The sequence below is a fragment of the Trichechus manatus genome, unplaced genomic scaffold, assembly GCF_000243295.1.
Source record: "Trichechus manatus latirostris isolate Lorelei unplaced genomic scaffold, TriManLat1.0 scaffold00064, whole genome shotgun sequence".
Taxonomy (NCBI): Eukaryota; Metazoa; Chordata; class Mammalia; order Sirenia; family Trichechidae; genus Trichechus; species Trichechus manatus.
The window spans coordinates 4,753,055-4,770,714 of record NW_004444000.1 but is presented as its reverse complement, the minus strand read 5'-3'; the positions used below and the strand labels follow the sequence as shown (position 1 = coordinate 4,770,714).

Sequence of the window (17,660 nt, the reverse complement as noted above, 5' to 3'; positions counted from 1 at the left end):
GGTGGGGGGGTGGCAAACAAAGATGGTGGTAATTGGAGAGGTAAATCAGTTTGCAAGAATTTGTGTGTGTGTTCAGATGAGTGCTAGCTAGAGCGTGATTGCATATGGACGAGAAGGTTCTGGTAGAGATGGAAACATTATCATGCAACAAAGTAGCAGTGAGAGGCCAAGCCTAAGTAGGGAACTGGCCTTTGCAGGAAGCAGGGGTGCACCACTGGAGTGAGGGCACTTCTGTTGCTAGCTTCCTAACTGTGCTTCTCTTAGAACCCCTGATTCTTATAAATTATTCAGCTCAACTGTTTCGATTACTTGGTTTTCTTTTTTTTGTGTGTGTGTGGATTTGCCAGTAGGACAGTTAAGAGCAGGAGGAATTTAGCATATGAAGAAGGGAATTTTTAAGATTCATTTTTTATTCTCCTGAATGATAAAATTTTACGTGGATATAAGGAGGGAATTAGGAGAATAGTTGGGGTGGATGCCAGACTGAAGGGGGAGAGATCTGATTCAATGGCAATAGATTTGTGAGGGTAATATAAGGTTTGATTTGAGGAGACCTCAACATGGGCCAAAACATTACTAGTGAGACTTTTATATGTATGTTCTCTTTTTTCCTAAGTTGTTTTGTTCTACAGATCTGAGGTGATACAGAAGGAAAAGTATATAGAAGAAATATGTTTTAAACTTTGCATAGAACTCTCACTTTAGAGAACATTCTCATTATTTTCTGTCTCATATTGATGATTCTATCCGAATATGGACGGAGAATTCTACAGAGGTCTGGTTTGTCTCCACAGATCCCCAACGTGAGTATATTTTGAGACGCTACTCCTGATTGCAGTTTCTTGTTTTTACTCTTGACCTCATAACAAGTACCAGGTACAACTCCTGTGCAATTCCACTAATACATAATAGAATTAAAAAAAAAAAAAAAAACCTGTTGCAGTCAAGGTGATTCCAAGTCATAGCAACCCTACGTGACAGAGTAGAATTGTCCTATAGGGTTTCCAAGGAGTGGCTGGTGGATTCGAGCTGCTGACCTTTTGGTTAGCAGACATAGCCCTTAACCACTGCGCCACCAGGACTCCAGCAATAGAATATAATAGCAACAAAATATTGTCAGCTGCTCCCAGGTGTCTTGTTGTCATGGACTGGAAGTAGGGGGTGCTTGCTGGAGATCAAACAAGTAAAGACATTAATTTCTGTAAATTGGTGGATAAATATTTTAAAATTTACTAGAGGGGGTCTGTATTTACTTGGTTCTCCTGGGTGTTCTACAACTAATACCAAGTATACAGACAAGCCAATGTATATGCACAACGTACATATGAATGCCTGTCATTCTCTTAGAAGGTAATGCCTTATAGATATAGCCCAGTTAACCTGAGCTATTACAGATGATTGTCCCAAAACTACCAGGAAGGTTTCCTTATTATTATTCCAATAACTCTAGATGTTTTTCAGAGTTAGAATGTCTTCTTCTGCTTCTAGCTTTAGTTTAGTGGAGTATTTGAATATAGAACCCAGACATGGGATGTATCGCTCTTTGTACCCAACAGTGTTAAGTGTAGAAGAGGAATTCATTGTTGAATTTTGCATGTTATCCTAATGTTGCTGCATCCCTGAAGCATGATAACTATGTAAATAAATTGGCCAACCTTGCCTTGAGATATAATTGGCTTATGAACTGAAACAATCAGAGCTTTGTTTCAAAATGCCATTTCTGAATATGGATAAGAACTCCTAAAATATTTTATGAAAGTGCATCCGTTCCACAAAATACATGAAGGGTTTTCTCTTAATTGATTCATTGACCGAAAGAGAAGTTCAAATGGCATGGAGCGTCTAGGGGAAGGAGGATGTTTGTTTATCACCTAAAAGCAGCAGAGTAGGAACCCTGCTCATGTTTGTCTCAGCTCTCGAAGGATGAGCAGGGTGGACCCCATGGAGATGTTGGAAGGCATTCCAGGTTTGTCCTGAGAGATTTCTCTCAGTGGAAATTAAAAGGCTGGGGTTGCAATCACTGACCACTGTCAGTTCTCTGGAAGCCCCCAGCCCCAACCACCACTCCCTTTTGGAGGATTCAGAATAGAACAAGAAAAAGATCTGCGGACAGAAAGTCAAATCCTGTCTCCAGTGCTCCATAGTTGTGCATGACCTTGGACAAGTTACTTTATTACTTTGCTTCTGTTTTCTTACCTGCAGTTGTTTTTATGAAAGAAGATTTAGGAGATAGTGTGTACAGTGAAGTCCCTGGTGTCACAAACAGTTAAGCACTCAACTACTAGCTGAAAGGTTGGCAGTTCGAATTCACCCAGAGACGCCTCAGAAGACAGGCCTGGTGATACACTTCCGAAAGGTCACAGCCTTGAAAACCCTGTGGAGCAGTTCTGCTCTGCACACATGGGGTCGCCATGAGTCAGAATGGACTCAGCAGTAGCTAACACCTCAGGTGTGTAGAGTGGAGGGCTCAGCATAGTGACTGTCAGTGAAATTGTATCTCCTTACCCAGCACTGCTGCTGTTCCATTTCACACAGGCCTGAGTTGTCTGCTTCCCCCACCTCAGCCCCTTTTACCTGGGGGAAAAGAAGGGGGAGATGATGGTTGAGGGCTTCTCATGGGACAGGTACTGGGCTGCATACTGAAAGGTACTGGACCTCATGACTGTGAAGGTCACTGGGCTAAACAGTGGGGCCTGGATTTGACCCAGGCCTGTCTGACTTCTCGGTCTCTGCTCTTTTTCACTAAACTGTTCTAGGATCCCCTGGGCAGAGGAGCTCACATTTGTCTTAGCTCTTGAAGAATGAGTGGGGTTTATCACTGTGGAGATGTTGGAGGGCATTCCAGGTCAATAGTAACATGAATTAGGCATGCAACTGTGGATATTTGTAACTTCATTGGGGAGTGGAGTCATCAGGTAGAAGGCATGGTCATGAATATGGTCTAATGACCTTACTTTTGTATAGTGCTTTCCAAGTTACACAGCATTTCCACATACTCTTTACTTATCTCTCTCCCCCTCTTGAGACTGTAAGCTTCAGGTCAGCAGGGACAGTGTCTTTTACCTCTCTATCTCCAGGGCATAGTATTGTCCCTGGCACACAACATTGTGCAAAAAATGTTGGCTCAATGAATGATTTAATTTAATTGACCCTTACCACAAGCCTGTGGGATGTCTGGAGGATTGGGACAAAGCTTGTAAAGCACCTAATGCAGTTCAATAAAGGCTAGCTATCATTGCCGTCCTTCAGTATTGCAACTTGAGACTTGACTCTTTTCTTCAGTTCTTTCAGCTTGAGAAATGCTGAACATTGTCTTCCCTTTTGTTTTTCTAACTCCAGGTCTTTGCACATTTCATTGTAATACTGTACTTTGTCTACTTGAGCTACACTTTGAAATCTGCTGTTCAGCTCTTTTACTTCATTTCTTCCTTTCCCTTTAGCTGCTCTACGTTCAAGAGCAAGTTTCAGTGTCTCTTCTGGCATCCATTTTGGTCTTTTCTTTCTTTTCTGTCTTTTTAGTGATGTTTGTTTTGCCTTCTTCAGTTATGATGTACTTGATGTCATCCCACAACTCGTTTGGTCTTTGGTCATTAATATTCAGTGCATCAAATCTGTTCTTGAGATGGTCTCTAAATTCAGGTGGGATATACTTAAGGTCATATTTTGGCTCTCATTGATATTTGCACCCATTCCAAAGAAAGGTGATCCAAAAGAATGTGGAAATTATCAAAGAATATCATAATATGTCACACACAAGTAAAATTTTACTGAAGATAATTCAAAAGTGGTTGCTGCAGTACTTCAACAGGAAAATGCCAGAAATACAAACCAGATTGGAAAGAGGACATGGAATGAGGGATATCATTGCTGATGTTAGATGGATCTTGGCTGAAAGCAGAGAATACCAGAAAGAAATTTGCCTGTGTTTTATTGACTATGCAAAAGCATTCAATTGTGTGTATCATAACAAATTATGGATAACATTTCGAAGAATGGGAATTCCAGAACATTTAATTGTGTTCATGCAGAACCTGTACATAGACCAAAAGGTAGTCATTTGAACAGAACAAGAGGATACTGTGTGGTTTAAAATCAGGAAAGGTGTGCATCAGGGTTCTATCCTTTCACCAAACTTATTCAGTCTGTATGCTGGGCAAATAATCTGAGAAGCTGGACTATATGAAGAAGAAAGGGGCATCAGGATTGGAGGATGACTCATTAACAACCTGCCATATGCAGATGGCACAACCTTACTTGCTGAAAGCTAGGACGACTTGTAACACTTACTGACAAAGTTTAAAGACTACAACCTTTAGTATGGATTACACCTCAACATAAGAAAAACTAAAATCGTCACAAGTGGACCGGTAAGCAACATCATGATAAATGGAGAAAAGATTGAAGTTGTCAAGGATTTCATTTTACTTGGATCCACAATCAGTGCCCATGGAAACTGTTATTGTTGTGTTGTTAGGTGCCATTAAGTTGTTTCCGACTCACAGTGACCCTCTGCACCACAGAACGAAACACTGCCTGGTCCTGCGCCATGCTCACAATCGTTGTTATGCTTGAGCCCATTATTGCAGCCACTGTGTCTGTCCATCTCGTTAAGGGTATTCCTCTTTTTCACTGACCCTGTACTTTACCAAGCATGATGTCCTACTTCAGGGACTGATCACCTCCTGACAATATGTGCAACGTATGTAAGATGAAGTCTCGCCATCCTTCCTCTTAAGGAGCATTCTGGTTGTACTTTTTCCAAGACAGATTTGTTTGTTCTTTTGGCAGTCCATGGTATATTCAATATTCTTGGCCAACACCACAATTCAAAGGCATCAGTTTTTTGGTCTTCCTTATTCGTTGTCCAGCTTTCCCATGTGTATGATGCGATTGAAAATACTATGGCTTGGGTCAGGTGCAACTTAGTCTTCAAGGTGACATCTTCGCTTTTCAGCACTTTAAAGAGGTCTTTTGCAGCAGATTTGCCCAGTGCGATGCGTATTTTGATTTCCTGACTGCTGCTTCCATGGGTGTTGATTGTGGATCCAAGTCAAGTGAAATCCTTGACAACTTCAATCTTTTCTTCATTTATCATGATGTTGCTTTTTGGACCAGTTGTGAGGATTTTTGTTTTCTTTATGTTGAGGTGTAATCCATACTGAAGGCTGTGGTCTTCGATCTTCACCAGTAAGTGCTTCAAGTCCTCTTCACTTTCAGCAAGCAAGGTTGTGTTATCTGCATATGGCAGGTTGTTAATGAGTCATCCTCCAATCCTGATGCCCCTTTCTTCTTCATATAGTCCAGCTTCTCAGATTATTTGCCCAGCATACAGACTGAATAGGTATGGTGAGACGATACAACCCTGACGCATACCTGTCCTGACTTTAAATCACAAAGTATCCCCTTGTTCTGTCAGAACAACTGACTCTTGATCCATGTACAGGTTCTGCATGAACACAATTAAATGTTCTGGAATTCCCATTCTTCGAAATGTTATCCATAATTTGTTATGATACACACAATTGAAGGCCTTTGCATAGTCAATAAAACACAGGCAAATTTCTTTCTGGTATTCTCTGCTTTCAGCCAGGATCCATCTGACATCAGCAATGATATCCCTGGTTCCATGTCCTCTTCTGAATCCGTCCTGAATTTCTGACAGTTCCCTGTTGACATACAGCCGCTTTTGAATGATCTTCAGCAAAATTTTACTTGCGTGTGATATTAATGATATTTTTCAATAATTTCCACATTCAGTTGGATCACCTTTCTCGGGAATAGGCATAAATATGGATCTCTTCCAGTCAGTTGGCCGGATAGCTGTCTTCCAAATTTCTTGGCATAGACAGGTGAGCACTTCCAATGCTACATCTGTTTTTTGAAACATCTCAGTTGATATTCCATCAGTTACTGGAGCCTTGTTTTTCACCAATGCCTTCAGTGCAGCTTGGACTTCTTCCTTCAGTACCATTGGTTCCTGATCATATGCTACCTCTTGAAATGGCTAAACATTGACCAATTCTTTCTAGTATAGTGACTCTGTGTATTCCTTCCATCTTCTTTTGATGCTTCCTGCATCGTGTAATATTTTCCCCATAGAATCCTTCACTATTGCAACTCGAGGCTTGAATTTTTTCTTCAGTTCTTTTAGCTTGAGGAATGCTGAGCTTGTTCTTCCCTTTTGATATTCTATCTCCAGTTCTTTGCACATGTCATTATAATACTTTGCTTTGTCTTCTTGAGCCACCCTTTGAAATCTTCTGTTTAGTTCTTTTACTTCATCATTGCTTCCTTTTGCTTTAGCTGCTTCATGTTCAAGAGAAAGTTTCAGAGTCTCTTCTGACATCCATTTTGGTCTTTTCTTTTTTTCCTGTCTTTTTAATGACCTCTTGCTTTCTTCATGTATGATGTCCTTGATGTCATTCTACAACTCGTCTGGTCTTTGGTCATTAGTGTTCAACACGTCATATCTATTCTTGAGATGGTCTCTAAATTCAGGTGGGATATACTCAAGGTTGTACTTTGCTCTCACAGACTTGTTCCAATTTTCTTGCATTTCAGCTTGGACTTGCATTTAAGCAATTGATGGTCTGTTCCTCAGTCAACCCCTGGCCTTGCTCTGACTGATGATAATGAGCTTTTCTGTCTTCTCTTTCCACAGACGTAGATGATTTGATTCCTGTGTATTCCATCTGCTGAGGTCCACATATATAGTTGCCGTTTATGTTGGTGAAAAAAGGTATTTGCAATGAAGAAGTCATTGGTCTTGCAAAATTGTATCATATGATCTCTGGCATCATTTCTATCACCAAGGCCATATTTTCCAGCTGCTGATCCTTCTTTGTTTCCAACTTTCACATTCCAATCGCCAGTAATTATCAATGCATCCTGATTGCATGTTCGATCAATTTCAGACTGAAGAAGTTGGTAAAAATCTTCAATTTCTTCATCTTTGGCCTTAGTGGTTGGTGTGTAAATTTGAATAATAGTCATAATAACTGGTCTTCCTTGTAGGCGTATGGATATTATCCTATCACTGACATCGTTGTACTTCAGGATGGATCTTGAAATGTTCTTCTTGTTTGTTTGTTTGTTTATTTTTTTAATTTTTTAAATTTTTTATTGTATTTCAGGTGAAGGCTTACAGAACAAATAGTTTCTCATGAAACAGAAGTACGCATGTTGTTTTATAACATTGGTTAACAACCCCCAGACATGTCAACCCTCTAAATTCTCAACCTCTTTTTTTTTTTTGGTGAAAATACACATAGCCAAAGATACACCATTTCAAAAATGTCTACATGCACAGGTCAGTGACATTGACTATGCTCTTCGAATTGTGCTGTTATTCTCACTTAAGATGAAGGCTTACAGAACAAAATAGTTTCTCATTTAACAGTTACTACACATGTTGCCCTATGACAATGGTTAACAATCTCACAACACATCAACAATATCCTTACTCAACCTTGGGTTCCCTATCACCAGCTTCCTTGTCCCCTTCTGCTTTCTGGCCCTTGTCACTGGCCTCCTGTACCTCGTTAGTCTCATTTGGTTTTACGGAGCTGTCCACTCCCAGGCTGAACAGTGAACCTCGGAGGTAACTTCACCACTAGCTAAAAGGGTGTCTGGGGGCCATACTCTCAGGGTTGAAATGTTCTTTTTGATGATGAATGCAACACCATTCCTCTTCAAGCTGTAATTCCTGGCATTGTAGACCATATAATTGTCTGATTCAGAATGGCCAGTATCAGTCCATTTCAGCCTACTAATGCCTAGGATATCGATGCTTATGTGTTCCATTTCATTTTTGAAGATTTCCAATTTTACTAGATACATACTTTGTACATTCCACGTTCCAATTATTAATGGGTGTTTCCAGCTGTTTCTTCTCATTTTGAGTCATGCCACATCAGCACATGAAGGTCCTGAAAGCTTGACTCCATCCATGTCATTAAGGTCAACTCTACTTGAGGAGGCAGCTCTTCCCCAGTTGTCTTTTGAGTGCCTTCCAGCCTGGGGGGCTCATCTTTTGGCACTATATCAGACAGTGTTCCACTGCTATTCATAAGGTTTTCACTGGCTAATTCTTTTCAGAGGTAGACTGCCGGGTCCTTCTTCCTAGTCTGTCTTATTCTGGAAGCTCAGCTGAAACCTGTCCACCATGGGTGACCCTGCTGGCATCTGAATACTGGTGGCATAGCTTCTAGCATCACAGCAACATGCAAGCCCCACAGTATGACAAACTGACAGGCACGTGGGGGCCCATGGAAGCAGCAATCAAGAAAAGGATGTATTGCATTGGGCAAATGTACTGCAAAAGACCTCTTTAAAATCTCAAAAAAGCAAAGATGTCACTTTGAGGACTAAGGTGCTCCTGACCTAAGCCATAGTATTTTTAGTCTCCTCATATGCATGCAAAAGCTGGACAATGAATAAGGAAGACCGAAGAAGAATTGATGCCTTTGAATTATGGTGCTGGCTAAGAATATTGAATATACCATGGACTGCCAGAAGAATGAACAAATCTGTCTTGGAAGAAGTACAGTCAGAATGCTCTTAGAAGCAAGAATGGCGAGACTTCATCTCATGTACTTTGGACATATTATCAGGAGGGACCAGTCCCTGGAGAAGGACATCATGCTTGGTTAAGTAGAGGGTCAGGAAAAGAGAAGAAGACACTCAACAAGATGGATTGATACAGTGGCTGCAACAATGGGCTCAAACATAGCAACGATTGTGAGGATAGCGCAGGACTGGGGTGTATTTCATTCTGTTGTATATAGGGTCACTGTGAGTTAGAACCAACTCGACGGCACCTAACAACAACAACATTGCTATTATTGGAGAACAGGTATTATTCACTTGGAGGATTAAAACCAAAAACCACACTAAATGATGGGTTTGAGCCATCAGCCTGATTCTTCTGTTTGCAGATGTAATCCTCTTTCCACTCTTCTCCATTGCCTTCCAATCTAGGTGAAGTACAGATCTGTTCAGATGGGCAGGTGCAGGCTGCATAATAATCTGTATCAAAGAGTACATTTACAGTTAGTGGACAGCATGCCATTTCATATAGCTGACTTGTCCTTCCTCTACATGCTTCCTCTTTTTCCTTTCTTCCCCTCCCTTCCTCAGACTTTTATTGATTATCTATTTTATGTGAGGGCTTTAGTAGGTGCTGGGGATTTTAAAAAAGGAATAAAGTAAAGAAAGCTGCAATCTCACGGGCAAGATAGACACTTAAACAACTAACAGTAATGCAAATGGAAATTGGAGGAGAAGAAGCCAGTACAAATGCTCTGCATAAACAGAGGGATAGTGGATGAGTAGGGTAATTATTGCTAGCTGCTGTAATCAACAACCCCCAGATTCTAGCAAGTGAACACAATTCCTTGCCCATACAGTGTCCACTGCAGGTGGCATGGCTCTCCTCTGTCAGATGGTGATGCAGGAATATGAGCTCTTCTCATTATGTGGCTCATTAATGTTGGAGTCCTTACTTCCACTGTGGTGGACAAAACTGAGAGTAGAGGATCCTGTGGTATCTTTTGGGGCCAGGCCTGGGAGTGGAGTATAGAACTGTCACATGGCCTACCTAGACACAAGGCAGCTCGGGAAGGAACCCTTGCTGTGGCCCAGGAGGCACATGATAATGGCTTGGTGGGTACATGGCATTGTCTCTGCAGAGGGAACAGTTATTTCTATTAGGAGCATGAATAGAAGTCTGGGAATCCAGGAGACTATGCAGAGGGGTCACTTTGTCTTAGCTCTTGAACAATGAGTAGGGTCTAGCCCCGTGGAGATGTTGGAGGCCATTCCAGGCAAAGACCAACGTGAACTAGATATGCAACTGCTGACATTTATAACATCCTTGGGGAGTGGAGTCATCAGCTATAAAAGGCTTTTTAAGCAGCATTTAGCTATCACTACATCCTCATGTCCTCTTCTCCCCCTCTCTTCCAGCATCCCACCTGGAGGGGGATAGTAATCATTTTGGTTACCCAGCATCCAAAGTCCCTTTCCATTAGAGGAAATTCCCTGTTGTGTGAGCCTCGAGTGGGGGACAAGGCCGTCTCCACTGTAGAGGAACTTTTCATACTTGCTTCCTCATGCCTTGGTGACTAGGATGTGGACATGTGCTCCAGGCTCAACCAAATGAAAGCTACACCAAGACTTTAACTCTGGGCGAGTGACACAAAGAAGAAGGGGTGCCTGGAGTTCAGTCCCAGAGTCAGCTGTAATGTCCCACTGCACTGTGGGGGTGAAGGCCAGTCATCTGTGCTTTAACAAACCCTCCAGGTGATTCTGATGCGTGCCCAGGTTTGAGAACCACTGCTGGAATCCCTTTCTCCTTCCTAACCCCACCCTTGGCGTTTCTGATTCCCAGGGTCTGGGGGTGGGGGCGGGGAGGTCCTAGGAATTTGCATTGCTAACAAGCTCCCAGGTGGTGCAGATGCTGCTGGCTCAGGAACCACTGTGCAAAGAATCACCTCAGAAAGGTAAAGAGTAGAAGAGAGGGAGGAAGGAAAGGGCCTGAGCTGTGAGGGGAACGGACACCTGCGGGACTGACTTCCCTGGCTTCGTCCTTGCGCCCTTCCCATCCCTTGTCGTCAGATCAGCCCAATCTCCACGGGTAAAGAATTTTAGAAATGCATCTTTCCAGTTCTGTCATCAGAAGTGCCTGTCAAATTAGACCACAAATAAGCCAATGCAGATAATCAAACGTGTAGCATCAGAATCTGATCATTCCCTCATACCTCCTTGGTGATGGCCGGGGAGCTGCTCCCTCAGAGCCATGACAGCCTAATTCTGACTCACATTTTCCTGAAAGAAAAAAAAAAATTGTGAGACCAATACTCCTTAAAGAAGATTCTTTCTTAGAGAGAACTTTATAAAAGCCATAATTGGGCATCATTTATATGTGAAAATTGTATTCTTCCTGCTCATAAACTTTTCAAAAGCATTTTTTTTCATTGTCTTTGAGAGCTCAGCAAAGGGCTGATAATTTTAAAATGTCATTCGTGACACTGGTACGCTTTCGGTAGCCGATGAATGTCACTGGTTGGTGTGAAGACAATTTAGCTGGAAAATATGAAGTGCTATATGTCCAGAATTACTAGGCACAGAGTAAATCCTCCGTTTGTTTAAAAAAAAAAAAAAAAGTTCACCAGACACTGACTTGCAACAGTCGGGTTCTGCGCTGTGTCTATTAGTCCTCTGCTCATACTGCGTTAGACCCAGGCGGCAGGGGCTGCTGGGTAAAGGTGAGTTCTTAATAAATGGATTCAGGGGCCCATGTGTTGCAGGAGAGGAGTCCAGTCAGGTGTCTCAGGCATGCAGAAGACACACTGAACACACCAGGTAGGTTAAATACGTCCACAGCCTGGTCCTACTTTTGTTTCGATAGGAGGAACAATGATATCAGCATGTAATGTCAGTGTTTTGCCCATGAAATAAATGTCTGCCCACCACTCTGGGATCCAGTAGCTCAGTCCTCACTCATTCAGAGGTCCCAGTGGAACGGCATCCCCTCCACCCGAACTGCAGCGTGCTCTCCATCTCCTGCTTGAGATGAGAACGAGAATGCCTATGGTGTTTGGGAGTTGGAAGTGGCTTCAGGGGTAGGTATTTGTCATTTCATGAATTATTTATTTAAGCAAATGTATGTAGAGCATTGATGTGTTGGAGTATATGCCTGATCACACTGGAAGGGGTGTTGTGGAAATGTCCTGTCACAGCCTCGCCATCTCGACGTACGGAGAGCGGAAGCACAGCTCCCGGAGGGCGTAGCATTAGTTCACCATGCAGTCATTGGCTCTCCTAATTCACACCTGCATCGGTGCGTTTTATCACCTTCCCTGTTGTGAGAGGACAAAGCCCAGCCTGGATCTCTGTGGACTTCTGCTCAGAGTTTTGAACTAAACACAGCCCCACTGGTGTGTCGTCTGATTTCATCGTTTTTGCTTTATTTTCTCCTTTCACTAAGCACACCTCCAGGGGATCGGCGGTATGTGTTTAAAGGTTGATAGCATTTTGCTTATAGGGAGATTTACAAAATAGTATACATCAGGTCAAATTTTTAAACATTTTTATGAAACAGTTTCTGATTTCCCTGTCCCCTTAGCTTCTTGCAGCACAGACACACACAGAGTCAGAGGTCTGTTGGAACACTTCACAATGCGTTCCAGTGTTTAATTTGAAGTAGCACAGGTGAGACCCCTGGATGTCTCAGTCCTCTCGTCCATGGGCAAACCCAGTCCTGGGTTACTTAGAGCCCTCCTGCACCCTAAGTGTGGCTGGAAAGCTACTTGACACCCTCGGTGTTTTCACCTCCTCCACTGAAGTTAAAGGCTGAAGTAAGGGAATCTAATAATGAGCTCCTAAAGCATTGGTAAAACCCTAGGTGGTGCAAATGGTTAATGAGCTCAGCTGCTAACAGAAAGGTTGGAGGTTTGAGTTCATCCCCAGTGCCTCGGAAGAAAGGCATGGTGATTGACTTCCGAGAAATTATCCATTGAAAACCCTGTGGAGCACAATTCTACTCTGACACACATGGGGTTGCCAGGGGTCAGAGTCGACTCCATGGCAGTTTTCTTTGTTGTTTTTTTAAATAAAAACATATGTACAAGGTTACCCCTCTCTGAAAACAGTAAAAGGTCAAATATGAAGTCTAAAAGGTTAACCAGGTGTTCAGGTTTTTACCTAAATATTCAGTATTTCCAAAACCGTTGAAGAAATTAACCCCAAACCAACCAGTATTTGTCAAAAACAAAGGGCAAACTGCTACATGATTTAGTTAATTTCCTCTGTGGGGTAGTCTCTGAATTGTATGGTGCTCTCACTGATGTGCCCGTTGCCGTGGTGGTACCCTTGCCCAAAGTCCCACAGGAAGAGTAACTGTAATTGGTCGGTATAATGTGCCCGTCCTGAAGTCTCTGGGAGATAGAAGTATTAAAATGAATAGACTGCGTCTGGCAGACCTCTTTCCGACGGTGATAAGCATTCTTGCCTATTAAGTGTCTCCCGGTGCAGGCAGGCACTTCCATTCCGTGTGTGGGCACTAGCCGGGTGTGAGATGATGGATGGAGTGTATATATACTTTGTATACAGCTAACGAACTGGGCCTAGTTACGTTAAAGGAAGACTGATAGAATCCAGACGTCTAGAGCCAGATTCAGAGCAGAAGAGGAATGAGAAAGCGATTCTTGGACTCGGGGCCAAGGGGGAGATCAATCAGGCAGAGAGACACTATAAACAGGTCTGGGGAGCTGAGGCCACGGGAGGGACGCGCGGGGAGACGGTGAGGAGGAAATGGACCAGTGATGGATGCCTGGGCACCTCCCGTCCTTCCTGGGCCTGGGCTGGGCAGCCATGTGTGCCTTTTCAGAAAAAGGATCTTCTGTCTGAATCCTAGAAACATTCGTCTGAAAAGACTCAAAGATTGTACCAGTGGCCCTGTTTTAGAGAGGAGAAGCAGCTAGACAAAATAACTTGTCTCAAATGGCAAACTGGCAGATTTCCTGGTCTTTAATGATCTTTAAAATAAAAAGAAAAGCTTAGTTATTGTTGTTATTTTTAAAAAGCAAGCAAGCAAGCATGCCCATTGTAAAAGCTAAGTATGATAGTATTTTAAGAAGTAGGCCGGGAAAGTTCCCGTGAAGAGGTCTTTCTCTCCGCTCTCCAGAGGTATCCATCATTCAGCATGTGATCTTACATTCTTTTCTAACCACAAGGAACACACAGGTGTCATCACACACAGGTGAAACACGGCACACAGACCGGTCTGTGGCTCCTTTTGTTTACAAACACCTTACTGGTGGTACACTTCCATGTCAGTGTGTGTAGATTAACCTTGTTTCTTTTACCTGATTCCAGATGTATTTAACAAGCTCGTTATAAATTCCTATGTAAGTTATCGGCAGTTCTCCGCTCTGCTACTCAAGGCTGCTGTGAACGTCTTGGCAGATACATGTCAGTGTCTCTGTAACGTAGCTTCCTGGATACAGTATTGGCGGAAGTTTGGGGAAGATTGTAAGATTTCCTGACAAAAAGGGTATTGGAATGTGAAATCTCACTGTCCATATATAGAAGTTTCCAGAAAATCTGGCTAATAATGGATGTTTTAAATTTTTGACAGTTGTCAAACTGATATACAAGAAATAGTGAATATATACTTTTTTAATTATGAAGTTGAACATCTTTTTATGTATTTATTGGGTATTTCTTTTTCTTCATATTGCTTGTTTATATTATTGGCCATTTTTTAAAAAAAACTTTTTCTTGTTGATTTTCAAGAGTACATAATATGTTAAGGCAATTTGACCGTTGCTTTGCATGTTACAAATTCCTTTCCGGTTTGTTGTTTATAATCTTGTTTTGTTTATGATATACATTTTCCTATATAAAATGGTTAACTTTTATGTAGTCAAATAATTTTGCCTTCATAGTTTCTAAGCTTGTGCTTACGAAGATCTTCCCCATCCCACCATTTTGAACAATATGACTTATTTTCCTACAGTCTAATTTTTATGTTGAATTGTGTGGTTCCATCTAAAATGCATGTTATGTTGGGAGAAGGGGTCCAGCTTTTCTCTGCTCATAGTCCCACACTTCATTATGGAGTCTACCTATTCCCCTTGATTGGAAATGCCATCTTTATTATATAAAAATGGTTCTCTCTGTATCTGGATCAAGTTCTGGACTCTCTTTTATTCCACTGATTTGCCAGGCTGTTACTGGGCCAATTTTGTGCTTTTTTAAGTATTGTGGTTTTGTAAACCGTTTTAATACTTCTCAGGGATATTTGCCCATGTGAGTCATTTTTCTCAGTTTCCTAACTGTCCCCTGAGGTGCATCTGCTGCTGGGGGTCAGGGCAGGAGGGAAGAGGTGCCTCTGTATAATCCTGCTGGCCCACTGGGTCACTGAGGCTCCGCTGTACCACCAGGGGCTGGTCTGACCCAGGGAGCATGGGCCTGGCCTCCTCCTCGGTGCCACCATTCAGCCTGGGAACCTGGCTCCCCAGTGGCTGACAGTGGACATTCACTGGTGAGCTCCAGAGGGCTTCCCTGGACTTCCCTGAGAACACGGCCTCTTGTTAAGGAAAGCTGGGGCCACCCAAAGGACAGAGCTCTCAGCTGTGGCTTCTCTTCTGCCTCTGAGCTCCATGCAGAGCTGGTCAGAAACAGGCTTCCTGCTTTCCATTATGGTCGGCTTTTTTTTTTTTTAATACAATGCCCTCCTATATAATATTCTCCCCTATTTGTCACTGACAAACTGGGTTTATGTTGGTACCTGATTTTCTTTTCACCCTTATTAGTGTCCACAGCCCGGGATGGCATGGAGGCCATGGTAGGAGCACCCCCTGCCTGTAGAGTCAGTACATACTGACTTCTCCCAGTCTGTAATCTCTGAGGACTGTGTCTCAAGGAATGTGCAGCACCCGGAGAGGGCTGGCACTCAAAAAGCACCTGACGGCGGAAGGAAGAGATAAATAAAGGGAAGGAGAGAGGAAACAGGCAGGATACAAGTATGTACCACACATTTGGGAGTGACTGTGAAGTCTGTGAAACATAAGGGAACTAGAATCTGTTCTTGGTATTGATTGTGTGATCTTATTTTAGCTCTTTAGCATGTTGGGGTCTTTTAGGTCCTTACACACTGATACCAATCGTTTTTACCTATATGGGGGTTAATCTACTGTTTAATAACAATGACTTTGACATCGCTTACATCTGAATATAAGTTACACCTGTACCACCTCCTGGTTTTGCAATTGTTTTAACTGGTTTACTTTACTTCTTCAAGCCTCAGTTTTTTTCTCTTTAGGGCAGTTACCCGCTGCCGTTCAGTCGGTTCGGACTGATGGCAAACCTGTGTGTTACAGAGTAGAACTCTCCATAGGGTTTTCTTGGCTGTAATCTTTATGGAAGCAGATTGCCAAGCCTTTCTTCCACAGTGCCTCTGGTTGGGTTCGAATCTGCAAACCACCCTTCAGGTCCATACCATTACCATCGAGTTGATTCTGACGGTGACTATAGGACAAAGTAGAACTGCCCCATAGAGTTTCCAAGGAGTGCCTGGTGGAGTTGAACTGCCAGCCTTTTGGTTAGCAGCTGAGTTATTACCCACTATGCCACCAGGGCTATAGTGAGATTAAATGAAATAATGCGTTGGGAGTGCTTGATACAGAGCCCGATATATAGGAAGCACTCAACACATGCTAGCTCCTAATAATATTATTTCTGTTATTTTTATTATCATAACTATTACTATTGTATTAATATTAAGTGGTAAAATGATAAATACAATTATATTTATTGCCAAGATACAATAAAACCTCGGCTCAATGATTATTATATTCAAAGGAATGTTTTAGGGGAACGTAAAAAAATTAGCTGTTTTCATTTACCAAAATGTTGCTGTTTCTCTGATGATAGGTCTCTGCTGACAAAGAAGGAAGTTTAACTCAGAAATTAACTCACTTTGTGTCCACAGGGAATGAGCGCTTGAGTTACAATTAGTGCTTCCTGCTCATCACTTTAGCCTCAGGATTTGGTACTGCTGTTTCCTCTGCCTGGAAAGATTGAGATCTCCCAGTGGCTCTTTGTTACCTTTTCAAGATACCAGAGAGGCCTTCGCTTACCACCCATATGCAGTAGCAGCGACCACTCCGCCAGCCACGCTCTGGGCAGCCCTTTACCTGGCTGTGTTTATCTCCCCAGCCCTTGCTCCCTCCAGCCGTGTCCATAGTTATTGTTGGCCTGTTTGCCCACCTAGAACCTAAGGTTCAGGGGGGCAGCTTTGTTTTGTTCCCTGTTGTGTCTTTCGGATCTAGAGCAATGTGCTCTCCTAGCCTCAGACCGCAGTACCTCGTCCCTTTGTCCTTCATTGTTTGCTAAGACGTAAGGCAATCTCAGGCTGAGGTTTAGGCTGTGCATGGAAAGAAACTACTGGAACGATTGGAGAAATTAGGATCAGCTTTGTTGCCCTTGGTAATTCAGGGTCTTGTGCCTGGTCCACCCTGAGTACTGGTGCTATACCCTGAACAATGACCCACATTCCCACGTCTCTGAGGTCCATCCTCTTGTGTCATGAAAAATGTCCTGTATTGGGCCAAAGCCGCTTGCAAACCTCTTTTGACTTGAAGGTGTCAGACCCATCAGGACCAGCCCAGTTAGCCTTGCAGACTGCTTGCAAACATCTTGGAGAACAGGATGCTGTGTTTTGATGGAGGATGGACACTCTCTGTCCCTTCTAGTGCCCCATGACCCCTGTCCTGCCATCCTGCTGAGACTCTCTTTCTAGCACTTGGCATACTTACTGTATTTACTGCTTGTAATTGCTGTTTCTGTTTGCCTCACTAGAATGTGAACTTTGAGAAGGCTCCCTGTTTGTTTTGTTCATAGTCAGAGAATATTTATTAGGCATTACTGCTAGATTGACTTTGTTTCCCCCACTGCACTCCCCAGGCGGGGTAAGGAGGGACACCCACCCCTCTCTAAACCTGTCTTCAGTACTTTTTCCCTGGGATGCTCCAGCGGTCTCCTATGTGCTCTTTCTCCTTCTAGATTCTTAGCCTGTGGCTCGGCTCCCAGAAGGATGTTCCTAAAGAGCACCCTGAGCACCTTTCCCCACTGTGCACAGCCTGTTCCCACCA

The 17,660-nt window shown here is 42.9% G+C and overlaps 1 protein-coding gene across 4 annotated transcripts in view; it reads left to right on the top strand.

Moving 5' to 3' along the window:
* The window catches only part of LOC101359291 (neurotrimin), a 1,230,303-nt gene that overhangs the window by 720,554 nt on the left and 492,089 nt on the right, over window positions 1-17,660 (top strand). The window lies entirely within an intron of this gene.